Here is a 21,153-nt window from a genome sequence, read left to right as displayed (position 1 = left end):
ACCTCATTCTCAATTTCACTTTTCAAACCTAGAAAACCCATTGAATGGAGGGGTGTTGGACACCTAGATTATGTGTTGCTGTGTTTTGAAGCTTGGCTTTGGTTTAGACATGATTGATACATGATTTGGGACTTGTAGGATTTGATTTAGGCAAGATTGGATGAGGGGAAGTGTGATTTTCGAAATCTGCACTTATGCAGAATTTTGCTGTCAAAATAGGTGCAGCAGGATTTTGGCTTGTGCAGAAAAATGTTGGTGTGTGATTGGCTGTGGAAAGAGTAGTGCAGAATGAGTTCTGGATGTTTTCTAGTAGATCCCAACGGTCAAAATGTAGGCTTATGTACTAAAGACTTCCAGTAAACTTTTCGAGTCGATCCAACGGTTAATGAACCGGAACGAAGGAATTGTTACTGGGGTCTTTAAGTGAGAAAAGCTGTGATTTGGTTGGTGTTTTGGCAGAGTTTTCTGCCTTTGCTCTATTTTGCTTGGCTGTGATAGCTTGTGCTATTTGAATGTTGTTTTGCTTGGATGTTGTGGAAGCTTGGGAGGATTGATGGGGACCCGGTGTTGAGAGAAACGAGGATATGGGCTACGTGGGAGTACGTGAGCTCAGTTGGAGGTGGGCAACAGGGGATGGTGGGTTTATGCGCGCATTGTGGATGTGGAAAACTTGTTGTGCACCATTGCCCGACCGCCACCTAGTACCACATGTGATGGGTACCCCATAATCCTACAAGCTTGAGATGAGGAAGTGTAGAAGGGTGAACTTCCTGCTTTTATTCGTTGACCACAGAGTGGTACCTGGAGATATGTCGCGGGGGTCAGGAGACCTTGGGGACGTCAGGTGGGGTGCTATTGCCCAAAACCAAGCTTGACCAATCCCGACCCAACCCGGGCATAGTCGGTCAGTGAGAACCTGTGATGTACCTAAACAGGCGAGCTCCTGGCAGTCAACAGCTAAAAGGAACAAAGACCACAAAGCAAGGAGGCTTGTGGTGGCTGGCCAGCTGTGAATTTTGTGTGATATGTGGATTATGGCCTCTGGTAATCGATTACCAAGGGTGGGTAATCGATTACAAGGCTTAAAAGTGAAGACAGGAGGCTAAGATGGTCTCTGGTAATCGATTACCACGGGGTGTAATCGATTACCAGGCTTGAAAACGAGGTCAGGAAGCCATGAGGGCTTCTGGTAATCGATTACCAAGGGGGTGTAATCGATTACCAAGCTTAGAAAGGGGACTGGAACATTGTGGAGGCCTCTGGTAATCGATTACAAGCCTGTGTAATCGATTACACAGAGGGATGGGTCACTGGTAATCGATTACCAGGCATGTGTAATCGATTACACAATGCATTTTTGCATATTTCATGTCCTGAGGCTGTGTAATTCAAGTTTAGCCTCTGGTAATCGATTACCAAGGCTGTGTAATCGATTACCAGAGATGAAAAGCCTTAAGATATCCCTTTTAATTGCATGTAGTGGTTATGAGACGCATTGTGCGGCGGCATAGTTAGATTCTTGTGAAAGAGTCTACCCCTTTCTTTTCTTTCTTGTAGATCGTGATGGCGGCGCAGCTAATCCGTGATCGAGTAGAGATGGAGTGCCTAGAGGGAGCTTGGGAGACCCTCGAAGGCAACACGAGGTACCGATTTCGGGGCACCATTCGATTCACGGCTACTTCTTTGGTGCATCCAGATGAACCTGCACGGACGCTTCAGCGCACGGTGGAGTGGATACTACCCACGCCTACACCATATCGTCTAGTGGAGCCCGTCCAAGTGATCGAGGTAACGTCATCCGAGGAAGACCCTGGGGAGGATCTGGAAGAGCTACCTCCTGAGCCTGCTGTGGATGCCCTTGACTTTCTAGAGGGTGATGAGGATCCACTTCTTGAGGTGGATTCTCCCGAGGAAGCCATGTCGGCATCTGAGGCAGACTCTACGGAGGATAGTGGCCCAGGGGAGATGGCGATCAGCGGAGGCTCTTCATCATAGTGGACAGCTCTTCGGACTAGTTTTATATACTTTTGAGGGTGGGTGTATCTAGGACTGACTGTTAGGTTTACTCTTTTTTTTTTGTATGGGTAGACCTGATGTATAGGAATTTGATGATTGTATGCATGTGGCTGAAGCCACCACTATGGACACCTTTGCTCTGAATGACACTGTATTTTGTAAAACTCCCATATTTTGATCAGCTTTAAATGATGAATGTATTTAGGATCAATCTTGTTACTCGAAAAGAAAGCATTTGCAACTTTATTTGTAAAAGAGTTTATCGACCGTATTTTATTCTTTTATTTTCACATGACGACCTAAAGTAATGGCTAGTACATTTTTCCTTTTGAAACAACAAATTAGTTTAGAGATTATGAGCGGTAAGAAAGAAATGACTCCGAATAGAGTTGTGAACTGGCCATTCAGGACTCTATAGTTAGGATTTTCCTTTTAAACCTAGTTATGGTGAAAAGAGAAAGAAATGAAAAAGAAAAAGAAAAAAAAAACTACCATGGTTTTTGTTATTTAAATTATTACTATTAAACCAGTCATTAATTTAGGGACGCCACAGTGGTACTAGGAACTCGGGAAGCACCCGAAATATTGATAGTAGTTTGCAGAAATTACTTAGTTAAAGGATAAGTAAGTGGAGAAAAAAAAATCAGTTGAAGGGTAAAAATGTCTTAAAAATGTGTACAAAATAACATGATATCCCCTTTATATAATTGTCATAGATGATATGTACGTTGGCAATGTAAAATTTTTTTAATTTCAGTTATTTCTTTTACTTTTATAATAATAACTATCTTACCATGATTTCTGATTAACTGATTATGCTGACAATGCATGCGTATTAAATTCTTTAATTTATGAGTTTTGTTTTCATTTTCAATTTCTGATTGAACATCATTTTTTCATGCATGGCTTGGAAGATGACTTTGCCCGTGAAAAGTTGGTTGCTGAGTATAGTTGTAGAGAACTACATGAGGCAGATGAAACAAATTTGCTTCAGGAAGAAGGTTGTCTGATTTTATTTTTTTTACTTGGTGAATCGGCCTTTTTTTAATACAATGTGTGGATATTTCTTACTTACTAGATACTCCATAGTAGTTTATGATTTTCATAATTTGTTTAGTTTAATGTGTTTTTACTCATTTTCAATTGATAGAAGAATCAAGGTGCTGATTGTCACATGTTGAAAATGAATAAGGCTCTGTTTGGAAAAACTTCTCAATAAGCACTTATAGAAGAAGAAAATAAGAAGGTAAATTGAAGTAAGCTTCTCTCATAAGTCAAAATTAGCTTATGAACAAGTTAAAATAAGCTTTTGGAGAAGCTAAATGAAAGACCTCTGATCTTCTTCAAATTAGCTTATGTATAAACTAATTTGAATGAAATGATAAGTGTGGAAGCAATGACTTCTAAGATTATTTTGATGATGCCAAAGAACCAAGAGTTAAGCAAGTTCCAAAGAATCAGGAGTCAAAAAGCTTCAAGAATCAAGTTTCAAAGAATCAAGATTCAAGAACAATCAAGTTTCAAGAATCAAGATTCAAGAACAATCAAAATCAAGATTCAAGACTCAAGATTCAAGAATCAAGAGAAGACTCAATCAAGATAAGTACTAAAAAAGTTTTTCAAAACATTGAGTAGCACAAGAATTTTTCACAAAATCTTTTACCAAAGAGTTTTACTCTCTTGTAATCGATTAACAGAAGGTAGTAATCGATTACCAATAGCCAACATTGTTTTCAAAACTGATTTACAAAGCGGTAATCGATTACCTTGAGCATGTAATCGATTACCAATGTTTTAAAATGTTAGGTTTCAAATTTCAAGAGTCACAACTAGTTATAAAAAAATTTCAAATCATTTTAAACTTGCGTAATCGATTACACAATACTTGTAATCGATTATCAGTGTTTCTAAACATTTTGATTTTCAAATTTAAACATGAAGAGTCACATCTGTTGATGTATAATCGATTACACTATGATGGTAATCCATTGCCAGTGACTGGTTTCGAAAAAAAATTTACCAAAATTCATAATTCTTAAAGTAACTTGTTTCTGAAGAGTTTTTCAAAAGAGTTACAACTTTTTAAGTGGCTAGTTTTCAAAAAGAGTCACGACTTTTAAAAGGTGACTAGTTTTAAAGAAATTTCCAAGAGTCACAAACTTTAACTTGAGTCATCAAATGATTATAAATATGTGACCATGACATGAATTTTCATAACTGCTTTTACAGAACTTACTGATTCTTTTCATGCATAATAGATTTTCTTCATCTTTCTAAAAAGTTTTTGTTCAATACTTTTTCTTTCAAGAAAAGTTCATTGACCGAAAACTTGTGGTATTATTATTCTTTATTCACTTCTTTCTCTTGCCAAAAGATTCAAAGGACTAACCACCTGAGAATTCTTTTGATTCTCCCTTCTCCCTCTTGACAAAAGATTTCAAAAGACTAACCGCCTGAGATATCTTCTGTTTCTTACAAAAGATTTCAAAGGACTAACCGCCTGAGATATCTTTTGTATCCCCCTCACAAAGAATTCAAGGGACTAATCGCCTAAGAATTCTTTGTCCTAATACATTGGAGGGTACATCCTTTGTGGTACAAGTAGAGGGTACATCTACTTGGGTTGTTATACTGAGAACAAGAGAGGGTACATCTCTTGTGGATCAGTTCAAGTGGAGGGTACATTCACGTGGTTGTTCAAAGAGAACAAGGGAGGGTACATCCCTTATGGATCTTTGGCTTGTAAAGGATTTTACAAGGTTGAAAGAAATCTCAATAATCGTTGGTTGCTTGGGGACTGGATGTAGGCACGGGTTGTGGCCGATCCAGTATAAATCTTGTGTTGTCTTCTTCTTCCTTACACTCTTTAATTTTTGCTGTGTACTTTTAATTGCCACTTTTACTTTTGGTTAAGTTATTGTTTTTGTTCTTGACTTTCTTAACTTAGTAGTAAAAGCCTAGTTGAATCTAGTAACATTAAGAAGGATAATTTTTTAATTAGTCAAGACACATTAATAATTAATTCAACCCCTCTTCTTAATTATTCTGAGGCCACTTAATCCAACAAGTGGTATCAGAGCCAGGTTTCTTGAGAAAAGTTTCACAACTTCAAGATTAATGGCCTCTTTAAATTCCATGTTTGTCAAAAGAAATTTCAGGTATAGGTCAAATCTGAAATCATTTCAAGATCATGATGAAGATCAAGCCAACTTATGTCTCATGACAAAATCTCATGAGAACAACGAGAAGAATCTGTAAGGAAGAAGTGGTACATCGACAGTGGATGTTCCAAGCATATGACGGGAAATTTATCCAAATTTACAACCATTTCCCCCAAGAAAAGTGGACATGTTACATACGATGACAACAACAAAGGCAAAATCATTGGAGTCGGCAAAATAGGTACGAGTTCCTCTACTCCCATTGAAAATGTGTTACTTGTAGAAGGTTTAAAGCATAGTCTATTAAGTGTTAGTCAATTATGTGATAAAGGATATAAAGTATCCTTTGATTATGAAAAATGTGTTATCAAGCATGAGCATGACAAGGACATTTAGCATATAGGTTTCAGAGAAAATCATTGTTGCTTTTACTTTTGGTTAAGTTATTGTTTCTGTTCTTTACTTTCTTAACTTAGTAGTAAAAGCCTAGTTGAATCTAGTAACATTAAGAAGGATAAATTTTTTAATTAGTAAAGACACATTAATAATTAATTCAATCCCCATTTCTTAATTATTTCGAGGTCACTTGATCCAACAATAAGGGGGATTATTATATGTGAATAAGTATTCTTCTCTACCAAGTTTGATAGGGAGCATCTCATTTTCATTATTAATTCCATGGACATTTGTATGAAGGGGAAAAGAAGCATAAAAAACGGCATCTTCCTCTGAAATTGTATCTAAAGATTTTGATTGTGCATTTCACTATATTTCTTCTTTTTACACTAAGTATCTTTCTTATTATTTATGCAATTTGTATATCCTAAGAATTGACTTAAATATTTTATGCTGCAATGCTACTCAAACATAGGGGATGGCAAGACCCAGCAACTTGGGCCAAAACTCTGGGAAATAGTTGGAGAACAACAGGGGATATTGAAGATACCTGAAATAGGTGAGCATGCTCACATTCATGCTTTTACTTAACACTTGACAAAGATATTAGCAGAAGAGAGCTACTCTTTAGGTTTGTGTGAAAGCAGAAGTATTTACATACAACATGTGTGTTGTTCAGCTTTTATTTAATGTAACATCTTATGTGGATGCAAGATCTGAATTTAATTATATATGTGCATCATTTTCTATTCATAGATAAAGAAGTAGACAGTCCACAAAAGGATTATGATAAATTTGTTAAATTCATACTGACTATTGACAAAAGGAGTTTAATGTTTCATCCAAGATTTATAATGACAACCAGCAAGGGAACAATTTTAAAATTTACATGAAAAAAAACATAAGAAAAGGTTTATTATCTCTTATGTAAATTACCTTGCAAAATGTAAGCCTTACTACTAATTGTTGGACTGGACGTATATGCAAAATCTGAATTTAATTATATATGTGCATCATTTTCCCCTTCATAGATAAATTATATATGGTTATTATTATTATTATTATTATTATTATTATTATTATTATTATTATTATTATTATTATGCTGATGTAGTCATGCATGTTTGCTTCCTTTTAAAAAATTAAAATTTATTGATCATTACGTACAATTCTATTAAGATGTGATTTATTCAATTTTTTTCCCTGAATAAAAAAATATTTTGAACTAGATAAGTTCAAATCAAAGAAGGAATTTTTGAGGGTTTTATCTTATTTTATTCATTTTTTTTAGTTTTATTCATAAATTAATATTAATTTCTTTTCATTTTTATTGTATTATATATATAATACAATAAAAATGAAAATTCTAAATAAAAAAAACAAAAATAATTTATATTTTCTTAAAGAACAAAAATGTTTGTTATGCTTAATATCTTTAATTTGGTCTGTAACATAACTATCTTGTGCTTAAATAAGTGCAAATTTACAATTTTTATAACTTAGAAGTAAAAAACAAAAAATGCATTTTTTTATTCCTATCTTGCAAAAAAAGATCTGATGCTTACTAAATAAATAACCAGACAACCCGTGCGGATGCGCACGGGTTACAATCTAGTTTCAATATAAACATCTTAACCCATAACACAACAATTAAAAAATAATTAGTAATTCAAAACTTTTGAAAAGATATATAAATTAAGGATTGAATATCAAAGAAAGTCAACATTATCATTGCTCTTTCATCAAATAGAAATAAAAATTATTTATTGACATTGAAAAGTGAAACTTGTGACTATACATTCAGTCATTTTTCAGTAATTAAAATTCTTTATAATAACAATAACTAAACATTTTTCCATAAATAGTACGTAAAATAATTTAACCAACATTATTACCAGCAAAATGTTTTTGTTTGACCACATTATAAATAATCATTTTCACTCCTAAAAGTGTGAAGCAAAGAAAAATTCATTTTTGAAATATGAAAATTCAAAATGTAGCTCTCAAAAGTGTAAAAAGTGCAAAAAATTTGTCCTCATTGTTAACTTTCATCGATTAATGGTAGTGAAGCCGCCTATGCGGCACGTAGGAATGAAAATGTCACGAAAAATTTACTCGCATTGACATAGGGACTAATTTTTCAGTAACGATTTTATTTTATCCTTTCTCCAATTGACCGTTAGACTTGCAACAACTACTTGTTCTTCCTCCTTCTTATATATTGTTTTGCATGAATGAATGAATCAACTTTTTGTTCTTCCCCCTCCTTGGGTGTTTCTTGATTTTTTATTATCTTAGCTTTGTGGCTATTGAAGGTGGAGATGAACGCAAAATGAATGAGTATGGTGAATCTCAGTCTTTGAGCTCAAGGGGAGGTTGGACTCACTGAAATGTTGAATAATGTCATTATGGAAAGAAGTGTGTGATTTGAACATCCAATACTAGAAACAATCCAAGGAGGTTTTTCTATACTTGCACATTGCCAAAGTTTGTTTCAATTTGCTCTCATGCTCTATTTTTTTTAATTTTTGTTGTTGGTTAATAATGACTTAGTAACCAAATTTTATGTCCAGGGTCGTGGAAATTGTGATTATTTTGATTGGGTTGTTCCCATTAAAGGCAAGTGGATTGAAGAGTTGAAGATGAAGATTGATCAAGTGCACAAAGAGTTGAAGATTATTAAAATTATGTTTTTTTTTTACTTTCTTTTGCATATTGGTTGTTTGTTACATGTTCCATGTTTAGGGGTGATGTTAAACGTACAAACCAGTTAGTTTTTACCTTATCTTTTACACCTTTTTTTAGTGTTTATTTTGGGTAGTTTCAACCATAGTTTCTTTTACCTTTTGTTTTCAAACCCCCCAACAAGAAAGAACCATAACTTAGGAACCAACATGCGTCTTCATTCTTCATCTAGTGCTAATGGTGAGGGTTCTACTCCTATGGACCCCTTGTATAAGATATTAGATTATTTGAGATCCCTTAAGTTGTGGAAAGAAAAACAAGAGAGAAAAGAAAAAGGAAAAAAAAAAGAGTGGAAGAAATAAGTCAAGATGAAAGAGAGAAAATAAGAGAGGGAGAAAGAAGAAAAATAATGAAAGAAATGAAAAGAGAGAAACATGCCTCCTATAGTAGTCATTACTCTTGCAAGAGTTTAAGTGAAGAACTTAGCGACTATTATAGAGGGCGCCATAGTTCACACACTAAACATCACTCCCAAAGAAGAGGAAGGGATAGAAGGCCTCAAGATGTTAACATTAGTCTCCCATATTTCCATGGAAAAGATAATGTTGAGGCCTACATAGATTAGGAAATGAAGGTTGAACAACTTTTTGTTTGCCATCATATTAGCAAAGAGAGAAAAGTTCCATTGGCTACCCTTAGCTTTCAAGGGTATGCCCTCTATTGGTGGACTTCCCTTGTTAGGGAACGAAAGATTCATGGGGATCCTCCAGTAGAGTATTGGAATGATCTTAAGAGTGCCCTTAGGAAGAGGCATATTCCTTCCTACTATGAAAGGGAGCTTATGGACAAGCTCCAAAGGCTTAGACAAGGGAGTATGAGTGTTGAAGAATATAGACAACAAATGGAACTACTCTTTTTAAGAGCTGGACTTAGGGAGGAGGAAAGAACAAACATAGCTAGGTTCCTTAGTGGGCTTAATATGGAAGTGAGGGACAAGGTTGAACTCCTTCCATATAGGGACCTAGATGAGCTAGTCCAACTTTATATAAGAGTGAAGCAACAACTTAAAAGAAAGCCTTCTTCAAAATCTTATGGCTCTCACTCTTATCCAAGGAAGGACCAAGCCCAAGGAATTTTGGGGGCTGCACCTTCAAAACCCAAGGAAGATAAGGGTAAGACCATAGAGAAATACACCCCTAAGACTAGTTCCCAAGAAAGGACTAGCAACATTAAATGCTTCAAATGTCAAGGGAGAGGTCACATTGCCTCTCAATGCCCCACAAAGAAAACCACGATCATGAGGGGTCAAGACATTTATAGTAGTCAAGAGGAGACTACTTCTTGCCCTTCCTCTAGTGGATGTGAAGATGAAGTAAGGGATGAAGAGTCTAGTGAGGAATTCTACCCCCATGAAGAAGGTGACCTCTTAATGGTTAGAAGGCTCCTTGGAGGTCAATCTTGTAATCTATCTCAATCCCAAAGAGAGAACATCTTTCATACACGATGCAAAATTTTAGATAAAACTTGTTCTCTCATTGTGGATACTGGATCTTGTTGCAATTGTTGTAGACAAGATTAGTTTCCAAGTTGAACCTCACTATCATCCCCCACCTAAAACCTTATAAACTTCAATGGCTCAATGGGCAAGTGGAAATGATAGTTAATCAATAAATAAATGTACCTTTCTCCATTGGGACATATAAGGATGAAGTTAATTGTGATATAGTTCCTATGGAGGCAGGACATATTCTTTTAGGAAGGCCGTGGTAATTTGATAGGAAGATCATTTACAATGGCCTAACTAATGAGATTACCCTCACCCATCTTGGCACTAAATTTGTGTTGCATCCTCAAACACCTTCACAGGTGGCCAAAGATCAACTAACTATGAAAGATAAGAGGGCTGAGGAAGAAAAACTAGAAAAACAAAAGAAAAAGAAGGATAGTAAGGCCTTGTCTTCAAAGGCCAAGGGGGAGGAAAAAGAGGAAAAGGATTCCTCCAAGAAGATTGTTAAGAAGGAAAATCATTTTGCAACAAAAGGTGATATTAAAAGAGAACTCCTTCTTAAACAATCTTTCTACCTTCTCCTATCAAGGGAAACATCCCTTAGCACTCATCCCTTAGCACTGCCACAATTCCTACATTTGAGACCTTGCCCCCAAAGGTCCAAGAACTCTTACATGAATTTGATGATATATTTCCCAAAGAGATACCCCCTGGGCTACCTCCTTTAAGGGGAATAGAACACCAAATAGATTTAGTCCCAAGTGTTAGATCAAGTGGCCTCAGAATAATTAGGAAGGGGGGTTGAATTAATTATGAACATATCTTGACTAATTAAAAAACCTATCCTTCTTAATGTTACTAGATTCAATTAGGCTTTTACTACTAAGTTAAAAAAGTAAAGAACAGAAATAGAAACTTAACCAAAAGTAAAAGCGATAAATAAAAGTACACAGCGGAAATTAAAGAGTGTAGGGAAGAAGAAGATAAACACAAGAATTTTATACTGGTTCGGCAACAACCCGTGCCTACATCTAGTCCCCAAGCAACCTGCGGTTCTTGAGATTTCTTTTAACCTTGTAAAATCCTTTACAAGCCCAAGATCCACAAGGGATGTACCCTCCCTTGTTCTCTTTGAAAACCCAAGTGGATGTACCCTCCACTTGAACTGATCCACAAGAGATGTACCCTCTCTTGTTCTCAGTATAACAATCTCCAAGTAGATGTACCCTCTACTTGTACCACAAAGGATGTACCCTCCAATGTGTTGGGACAAAGAATTCTCAGGCGGTTAGTCGTTTGAATCTTTGTAAAGGGGAAATAAAATATATCTCAGGCGGTTAGACCTTTGAAATCTTTTGCTTAAGGGGAAGGGAAGAATCAAAAGAATTCTCAAGCGGGGTCCTTTGAATTCTCTTGGAAAGGGAAAAGAGAGACACAAAAGAATTCAGGCGATTAGTCCTTCATTCTTTTGGCAAAGGAAGAAGAGAATGAAAAAGATAAATAGCATGATTTTTTTATCAAAAAAATTTTCTTAAAAGAGAAAGTATTAAACAAAAACTTTTAGAAAGATGAAGATAAATGAATCAGAAAATTCTGTAGAAAGAGTTGAAAGATATTGAATGATGTTGAGAGAAGATTGAAAGATAAATTTCTTGATTGTTAATCATTTGAAATTCATGCCATGGCCACATTTATAATCTCTTCATAACTCAAGTCAAAGCTTGTGACTCTTGGTAATTTCTTTAAAAACTAGTCACTTAAAAAGTTGTGACTTTTGAAAGAATCTTCAGAAATAATTCACTTGAAGAATTGTGACTTTTGGAAATGTATTTTTAAATCAGTCACTGGTAATCGATTATCATTAAGGTGTAATCGGTTACACATCAACAAATGTGACTCTTCATTTTGAATTTTGAAAATTAAAACGTTTAGTAACACTGGTAATTGATTACAAGTATTGTGTAATTGATTACACAATTATAAAAATGTTTAAACACAAATTGTAACTCTTGATATTTGAAATCTTAACGTTTTAAAGCACTGGTGATCGAGGTCGTACCCGAATCAAATAAACATTAAAAATGCAGTATCTAGGAAGTGATCCTAGGTCGTCTCCCAACGAGCAATGGTCAACCAAACGTTCATAACAGATAGTAATAAAACAGTAACGAATTGGGGGAGGTTGTTTGTTTTTGTAAATTAAACAGCAAGCAAATTTTAATTAGAAAATATCATAATTAAAACATGTTGTTTCCCCTTGATTCACAAGCAAGTCTCTTATCCTAGGTTACGAGAATTTATCATTTAACAGTTCAACCACTTAATCCAATCCTAAATTAAATTACTAAGCGAAATTTAACATAAGGTAGTCATTATGTGATTAAGCAACAAATGCACCAATTAATCATGAACGAAACTGATCAATAAGCATGAACGTAAATTAAGCGCAGAGACAATTAATCAAGCACTAAGCATGCATGGATTAATAGCAACAAATACAAAGTAATTGGTGAAGAGGAAAAACTGATCAGAATTCAATAGTAATAAAAAAAAACCTCAAAGAGAGTTGTGCTTGATCCTCAAGAGAAAACAACGCTGGAGACTTAGCCTTCCATTAATCAGTAGAAAATGAAATTGTAGTAGAAAACGAAGAAAACTAGGATTATTCTCCTCTCCAAAACGAAAAGGACTCTTAAAACTAAAACCTTGGTGTTGTTATATAGGTTCTCAGCCCCAAAGCTTACAAATTTGTTTTAAGTCCAAGCCCATTAATAAAATAAAATCTGGACAAGATAAGATAAGATTTGATAAAATAAAATCTAGATAAGATAAGATAAGATAAAATCTAGATGAAATAATATCTAGATGAGATAAAATCTGGATAAGATAAGATTTGGTAGGATAAAATTGTCTGCTCTCTTCAAGTCCAAGCCCAATTCCGGATTCAAGCCCAATTGCTTATAATTCTCCTGAAATTAAATTAAAAATATAAAATTAATCCAGTAGGCCCAAATGATAAAACTGCATAATTAATTTGACAATTAAGGCTAATCAGTAATTAAAATGGTGACAAAAAGGGTTAAGAAATAGGAGAAAATGATGACACATCAAATCCCCTCACAGTTAGCCTTTTGCACTCCTAGGCAAAAAAAAAAAAAAACAAAGCAAGGTACAAATCCAAAGACATTAAAGAGAAACAGACAGACACAACAATAATTACATATTTCTCAATGAATCTCAAGGAATGAAAAGAATGGGTAACATCCAACACATAAAGAGTTAAAGAGTCAAGGTCGTCATGAAAATCATCCAAGCATCTCAAACATGGCAAGATAGTCAATCAGCCCAAGAATGAAAAGTGATAAAGCCTCACAAGATATGCACTCTGTCTCTCAAGTGTTAGAGGCTACTATTTACTCTCAGAGCACCCATGAAAACAAACACCACATAGACTTGACAAGACTCTAAAATTGACAACCACATCACAAGCACATGCACATGAGGATCAAAAGGTCTTTTAAGGTTGTAATGGGGCCAAGGACAAGGTAGATGAAAGTATGAGATAGTAGCTAAAACCCAAAGGAATAGAGGAGCAATGGGGAATAAGTGGGAAGTAAGAAAAAGTAGTAAACCCCAAAACCAAAATTATAAATTAAGCATTAAAAAGTAAACCAAAAACAAAATCAACCAAGTCTTCAACCAATCCAAGTCTTCAAACCAAGACCTCATTTATTCAACTTCATTTTTGTTTTTATTTGATTTTTTTTTAATGTGGACAGTAGCAATTGAAAGCATTTGAAAAATAAAACAACAATTAGGCAATATATGTATACATCATCAAGCATGGCCAATGAAAACATATCATCCAATGACACATACCCCCCCCCCCCCCCCCTCACACTTATTCCCAAAACAATTCCAAAGCTCCAAAATTCCTTAAGGGTGGGTGAAATCATGGTTTTTCACTTAAGGCTTGTAATGAGCTTCAAAACAAAGAAAGGGGAACATAGGCTCAAAGGGGCTATCAAAGGAATTAATTCAAGGTAAGCTCATTTGGCTAGAGGCTTATAAGAATAAAATGCCTAAATCATCTCCCAACATGCATGTGAAGCAAGAAGTATCAACAAGAGTCAAGCCAAGGCTATTGTGCAAGCAATCAATGGGGCAAAACACACCGAATAAAATAGATGATGATGGCTCAAATTCTCACCAATGGTAAATCTATCAACTTGAATTCAAACTTTCAAAACTAACTTGACATGTAGAGAAAAACAAGGGTTTCAATTCACAAAATGCCAAGAAACTCCTATTTCAAAAACAATAACCCATTACCTGTACATAACCCAAAATTCAAAGAGGAACATGCAATGTTGTACACAAAAATAAAACAAAAATAACAAAATTAACCTAAAACAAAAAAACTAATAAAATTAAACTAGAATACCCAACAAAATTAAAGAACAATCTCCCCCCCCCCCCCCCTCACACTTAAACAACACATTGTCCTCAATGTAGCACAATCATAAGATCAAGAACAATAAAAACAATCAATAAATTTGGACAAGTGCAATAAAAGTAAAGAAGGAGATAGAAAAAGAAAACTCCCTAAGTCATGGTGGAAGAGAAGTAGGGTGAAGTAATGAGGTCTCTTCCACCACTACATCCACTAAGGAGGGATTTGTGAGGAATGGTTCCAGCTGGTGTCCATTGACCTTGAAGCTCTTATCTGTGGACTCACTTTTGATCTCAACTGTACCATAAGGAAAAACATTAGTCACCACAAAAGGACCAATCCACTTTGACCTCAACTTACCACTCATGAGTCTGAACCTAGAGTTTTACAATAAAACTTTCTGTCCAACCACGAAGTCCTTCTTAGCTATCAAGCTGTCATGGAACTTCTTGGTCTTCTCCTTGTAGAATTTGGAATTCTCATAGGCTTCTAAATGAATCTCATCTAGATCACTTAGTTGCGACTTCCTTTCCTCTCCAGCCTGATCAATAAAGAAGTTGCAGGTCTTTACAGCCTAGTAGGCTTTGTGCTCTATCTCTACAGGAAGATGACATGCCTTGTCAAAGACAACCTGATAAGGAGACATTCCTATGGGTGCTTTGTAGGCAGTCCTATGCGCCCAAAGAGCATCATCTAGCCTGGTGCTCCAATCCTTTCTGTTCGGCTGCACAATCTTCTCCAAGATCCTTTTTATCTCCCTATTTGAATTCTCAGCCTGCCCATTAGTTTGGGGGTGGTATGGTGTGGAAATTATGTGCACGACCCTATACTTTTTTAGCAAGGCATACATGGATCTGTTACAAAAATGGGTGCCTTGATCACTAACGATGACTCTATGGATTCCAAACCAGCAAAACAAATTAGATCTAACAAAATCCACAACGACCTTAGCATCGTTAGTTCTGGTGGGTTTGGCTTCCACCCATTTTGAAACATAATCAACAGCAAGGAGAATATAAACAAAACCAAAAGAGACAGGGAAAGGCCCTATAAAATCTATACCCCAGACATTAAACACCTCACAGAATAACATGGGTTGTTGAGGCATTTGTTGTCTTCATAAAGGTGAGCCGCCTGCTCTCTGATAAGGCTCACAAGTGCTCCAGATTCTCCACGCATCCTTGAAGATGGTGGGCCAAGAGAAACCGCAGTCAAGCACCTTGCGAGTTGTCCTCTGTATGCCAAGATGGCCACCTGGTGCGGAAGAATGCAAGAATTACAAGACTGAGTCAATCTCATGGTCTGGAATGCATCTCCTAATAACCTGGTCACTGCATAACTTCCACAAATAGGGGTCATCCCAAATATAATGCTTAGCATCGCTCTTAATTTTATCATTTTGAGCTTTAGATGCTAAGGGAGGAAAAACAGAAGCAACCAAATAATTCAAAATATTAGCAAACCAAGGAGTGGGGAAAGACTCAGAAATACTATACAGAATGTACAAATGGTCATCCGGAAATTCATCCTGAATGGGTGAGTCCGTAGATACACGCTCAATCCTACTCAGATGGTCAACCACGAGGTTCTGTGCACCACTCCGATCATGGATCTCCAAATCAAACTCTTGGAGCCAAAGCATCCGCCTGATCAATCTAGGCTTTGATTCAACCTTCTTCAATAGGTACTTCAGAGCTGCATGGTCAATATAAACAATAACACGAGTACCAAGCAAATATGAACGAAATTCTTCAAGAGCAAAAACTATCACTAATAGCTCATTCTCTGTGGTAGTGTAATTTTCTTGAGCAGCATCCAAAGTTCTGGAAGCGTAGTAGATCACCTGAGGCAGCTTATCAATCTTTTGAGCAAGGATAGCCCTCAATGCGTAATTGGATGCATCTCATATTAGCTCAAATGGGGCTGTCCAATCAGGTGCCTGAATGATAGGGGTGGTAGTCACCGCACGCTTGAGGCAATCAAAAGCCTCTTTACATCGGTCATCAAAATCAAACTCCACCTCCTTTTGCAGGAGATTGGATAGTGGAAGGGTCACTTTGATAAAATCCTTGATAAAGCGCCTATAAAACCCTGCATGACCAAGAAAAGAACGAACCTCTCACATGCAAGAGGGGTAAGGCAATTGTGAAATAACATCTATTTTTGCAGGGTCTACCTCTATGCCTCTACTGGAAATGATATGCCCTAAAACTATACATTGTTCTACCATGAAGTGACATTTTTCAAAATTCAGCACAAGGTTAGTTTCAATGCATCTACTAAGAACTCTATCCAGACTATCCAAACATGTATCAAAAGAGGATCCCTAAACAGTAAAATCATCCATAAACACCTCTATGCAACTCTCTAAAAAGTCACTGAAAATGCTAAGCATACTCCGCTGGAAGGTGCCAGGGGCATTGCATAGGCCAAAGGGCATCCTCCTATAGGCAAAAGTGCCAAAGGGACAGGTGAATGTGGTTTTTTCTTGATCCTTAGGAGCAATATGAATATGTAAATAACCAAAAAAATCATCAAGAAAACAGTAATGAGACTTACCTGCCAAGAGCTCAAGCATTTGATCAATGAAAGGCAGGGGAAAATGATCTTTTCTGGTTACCAGATTCAGCCTCCTATAATCAATGCAGACTCGCCAGTTGTTTTGCACTTTTATGGGGATAAGCTCATCATTTTCATTCTTGATCATTGTGAGGCCTGTCTTCTTAGGAACCACTTGGATTGGACTCACCCACTGGCTTTCAGAAATGGGGTAGATGATTCCAGCTTACAAGAGCTTGGTCACTTCCTTTTTCACCACATCTAGAATGACGGGGTTAAGTCGTCGTTGTGGCTGCCTCACTAACTTAGTCTCATCCTCTAAAAGTATCCTATGCATGCATGTAGATGGGCTAATACCAGGAATGTCTGCTAAAGTCCATCCAATGGCTTTCTTGTGCTTCTTGAGAACTAGCAACAACTTCTCCTCTTGCTCAACAGCAAGGGAGGCAGAGATGATCACTGGAAATTTTTCCTTGTCCTTCATGTAAGCATATTTGAGGGTTGCTAGTAAGGGCTTCAAGTCTGGTGTGGGTGGTGGCTGAACAGTGGGAGGAACCATGGTAGGAGAAGAAGAAGGTTCCTCAGCCTGTACCTCATAAAGCAAGTCAGAAGTATATGTACTTCCTGCAACATGGTTAGTGCATTCTGACTCTAAAAAATCAAGATCAAGAGGTACAACACCCAGAAAATCAGAACCAGACTCAAATTCAGATTCATTCTCAGCATAAAAATCAGACACATGATCAAATTCAAACTCAGATTCAGATTCAATGCATAAGGAATGATAAGTATACAAATCAGATAAAAATGGATGTTTCCTACCATGAAGAACATTGTCAAAATCAAACATATAATCATCAATAATCTTATCAATTATCTCAGCACGAAAAACAGAATGATCCTCAGATGGATGTTTCATGGCATCAAGAATTTTTAAATGAACAACAATATCACCAAATTCCATAGACAATGTGCCAACATAAACATCAATCTTGTTCAGGCTGTTTTCATAAATGGCCTGCCTAAAATAATTGGAACTGAACCACGGGAAAATCCCGCTTCCATATTAAGAACATAAAAATCAACAGGAAAAATAAGTTCACCAACCCGAACTAGCACATCCTCTATGAAACTTGCGAGGTAAGCAACACTTCTATTTGCCAAATGAATCACCACATATGTAGATTGCAAAGGTCCAAGAGATAAAGAATTGAAAATGGACAGAGGCATGACACTAACTGATGCTCCTAGATCTAGCATGGCATTCTTAAATTTATTGTTCCCAATAATGCAAGGTATACAGAAAGTACCTGGGTCCTTACATTTCTCAAGAATGTGAGGAACAAATTTACCTATCAATGCTGACACATTTCTACCCATGCTAATCCTTTCATTGCCTTTAAGCTTCCTTTATTGTGTGCACATCTCCTTTAGAAACTTGGCATATCTTGGAATTTGCTTGATGGCATCTAGCAGAGGTATGTTCACCCCTAGTTTCCTGAAAGTCTCCAAGATCTCCTTTTCCGCTTCTTCCATTTTTTTGTTTGGAATTGCTTTAGGTGGGAATGGAAGAGGGATAGGAGCCTGCTGTAAGTCAGAATTACTAGAAGAAGGTCCACCTGCATGAAAATTTTTGTTAGGAAGCTTTTTCTTTTGTGCAACTATCTCATCCTCTTTTTCAGGTGTAGAATGAAGCTTGACAAGTTCAGGTGCAGGTGCTGCTACTGGTGGAGGCACTTGAATTTGGTTGCCATACCTCAAGGTGATGGCACTCACATTTTTCGGATTCTGCACAGTTTGTGAAGGCAATTTGTCAAAATTTTGGAACTGAGCTTGGTTCATATGAATAGCTATCTGCCCCATCTGATTTGTCAGACTCTGAATGAAGGTTCTTGTCTCTTGCTGAAATTGCATATTCTGGATGGCCATTTGCCGCACTAACTCTTCTAAGGAAGGTTGAGGAGGAGCCTCAGTTGCTTATTGTCTTTGTTGTGACTGCTGCTATTGCTGTTGCTGTATTGGATGAGGAACATATGGCTTGCTTGGACCAGCAGCATTCTGGAAATGAGGGACAAGCTGTTGTTGTTGTGGAGGACTTTTCCATCTCAGATTTGGATGATTCCTCCAACCTGGATTGTATCTATTGCTCAAAAGGTCATAATTATTTTGTTGTTGTTGGTTTTTTTGCTGAGGAGGTCTATTATAAATGTTTGTAGCATAAGCTTCAGGTTGCTCATTGACTCCAGATTGCTGCAAAGAAGGACAGAGATCTGTATGGTGATCTGCAGAAGAACATAGACCACAGACTCTTGCAACAGGTGTAGATTTCTTATTCATGGCAAGGTGAGTAACCAGGTTGACCGAGGCATCAAGTTTTCCTTCTAGCTTTTTATTTTCAGTAGATGAAGATGAATCTGTGGCCACCTCATGGACTCCTCTAAGGACAATAGCATCATTTCTTGCACTAATTGTTGGGAGTTGGAAGCCATCTTCTCAATCAAATTCCTAGCCTCAGCAGGGGTCATATCACCAAGACCTCCACCACTGGCAGCATCAATCATACTCCTCTCTATGTTGCTAAGTCCCTCATAGAAATATTGAAGAAGGAGTTGCTCAAAAATCTGGTGGTGAGGGCAGCTTGCACACAATTTATTGAATCTTTCCCAGTACTCATACAAGCTTTCTCCACTAAGTTGCTTGATGCCTGAAATGTCTTTTCTAATGGCAGTGGTCCTAGATGCAGGAAAGAATTTCTCCAAGAACACCCTCTTAAGGTCATCCCAACTGAAAATAGACCTGGGAGCAAGGTAGTATAGCTAATCTTTTGCCACTCCCTCCAGAGAATGAGGAAAAGCCTTTAAAAAGATATGATCTTCTTGGGCATCAGGGGGCTTTATGGTGGAACAAACAATATGGAACTCCTTAAGATGCTTATAAGGATCTTCACCTGCAAGACCATGAAACTTGGGCAGCAAATGTATTAGTCCAGTCTTGAGAACATATTGAACACCTTCATCAGGATATTGAATGCACAAGTTTTCATAAGTGAAATCAGGTGCAGCCATCTCCCTAAGAGTCCTCTCATGAGGTGGAGGTTGAGCCATGTTCTCAGTATGAAAATTAGTAGTGGAATGCTCAAAATCAGAATATTCAGAATCACCCTCAACAGAATGCTCAAAATGCTCAAAATGCATAGAATGACCAAGATGCACACTATGCTTAACTAATCTATGAAAGGTTCTATCTATTTCAGGATCAAAGGGTTGTAAATCACCTAGATTGCCCCTAGTCATGCACTATATGCAGCAAATAATGTGTTTCTCAACAAGCACCTAACAAGGGGGTAAATGATATCAAAATGAGCTGAAATTTTGTGAGGAACACCCTAAAATCATGAAAAGATAGCACAAAAATTTTCAAACAAAAATTCAAAGTCTAACTATGAAAACTACCTAAGCAAAGTTTAGAAAAATAGGACAATAATACTTGAAAAATAAAAAAAACTTAGTAAACGGCTGATTTTTGGAGTTTGGGAGAACCCAACTAGCTTCGGCGTGTTGTCATAGAATGGGAAATTTTTTTCTACCCCAAATGCATATATAATAATAGTTATTCTGATACCCGGAGCAAAAGTTATGGTCGTTTTAAGTTTTGCTAAAAACAAGTTCCCAAAATTTTTGTCTCTCTCAAATACTGCCACACCAAGTGCTCCTGGTATTTTTCACACAAAATATGGATCAAAAGAAGTTACCACACAAAAAATCTGCCAAAAATAACAACTCTAACTATCAAAACAAAAATCGCTAATTAAATTGCAAAATTAGTCGCTAATTTCCAGTCGCTAATCACTGTTCAGCATTGTTCACGGCAAAACACAAAGCTGAATCAGTCACTAAAAAGGAGATGCAACTGAAATGCAAAACAGAACGCTACACAAAATAAGATAACTAAACACTATTATGAACCTTTGGCCCACTGCTCCTCGGTAACAGTGCCAAATTTGATGGAGGTCGTACCTGAATCAAATAAACATTAAAAATGCAGTATCTAGGAAGTGATCCTAGGTCGTCTCCCAACGAGCAATGGTCAACCAAACGTTCATAACAGATAGTAATAAAACAGTAACGAATTGGGGGGTTGTTTGTTTTTGTAAATTAAACAACGAGCAAATTTTAATTAGAAAATATCATAATTAAAATATGTTGTTTCCCCTTGATTCACAAGCAAGTCTCTTATCCTAGGTTACGAGAATTTATCCTTTATCAGTTCAACCACTTAATCCAACCCTAAAATAAATTACTAAGCGAAATTTAACATAAGGTAGTCATTATGTGATTAAGCAACAAATGCACCAATTAATCATGAACGAAACTGAT

At 36.6% G+C, this 21,153-nt stretch overlaps 1 non-coding gene across 1 annotated transcript; it reads left to right on the top strand.

Annotated features, from left to right (window-relative positions):
* The first annotated feature begins 19,396 nt into the window (after positions 1–19,396).
* Positions 19,397–19,503, top strand: LOC114385528. The gene has a single exon (XR_003660898.1). It is a non-coding gene; the product is annotated as a small nucleolar RNA R71 (small nucleolar RNA).
* The last annotated feature ends 1,650 nt before the right edge of the window (positions 19,504–21,153 follow it).

This window comes from Glycine soja, chromosome 14, assembly GCF_004193775.1.
Source record: "Glycine soja cultivar W05 chromosome 14, ASM419377v2, whole genome shotgun sequence".
In the NCBI taxonomy this organism is placed as follows: domain Eukaryota; kingdom Viridiplantae; phylum Streptophyta; class Magnoliopsida; order Fabales; family Fabaceae; genus Glycine; species Glycine soja.
The sequence above is the reverse complement of the archived record's forward strand: the minus strand, read 5'-3'. Positions and strand labels throughout refer to the sequence as shown.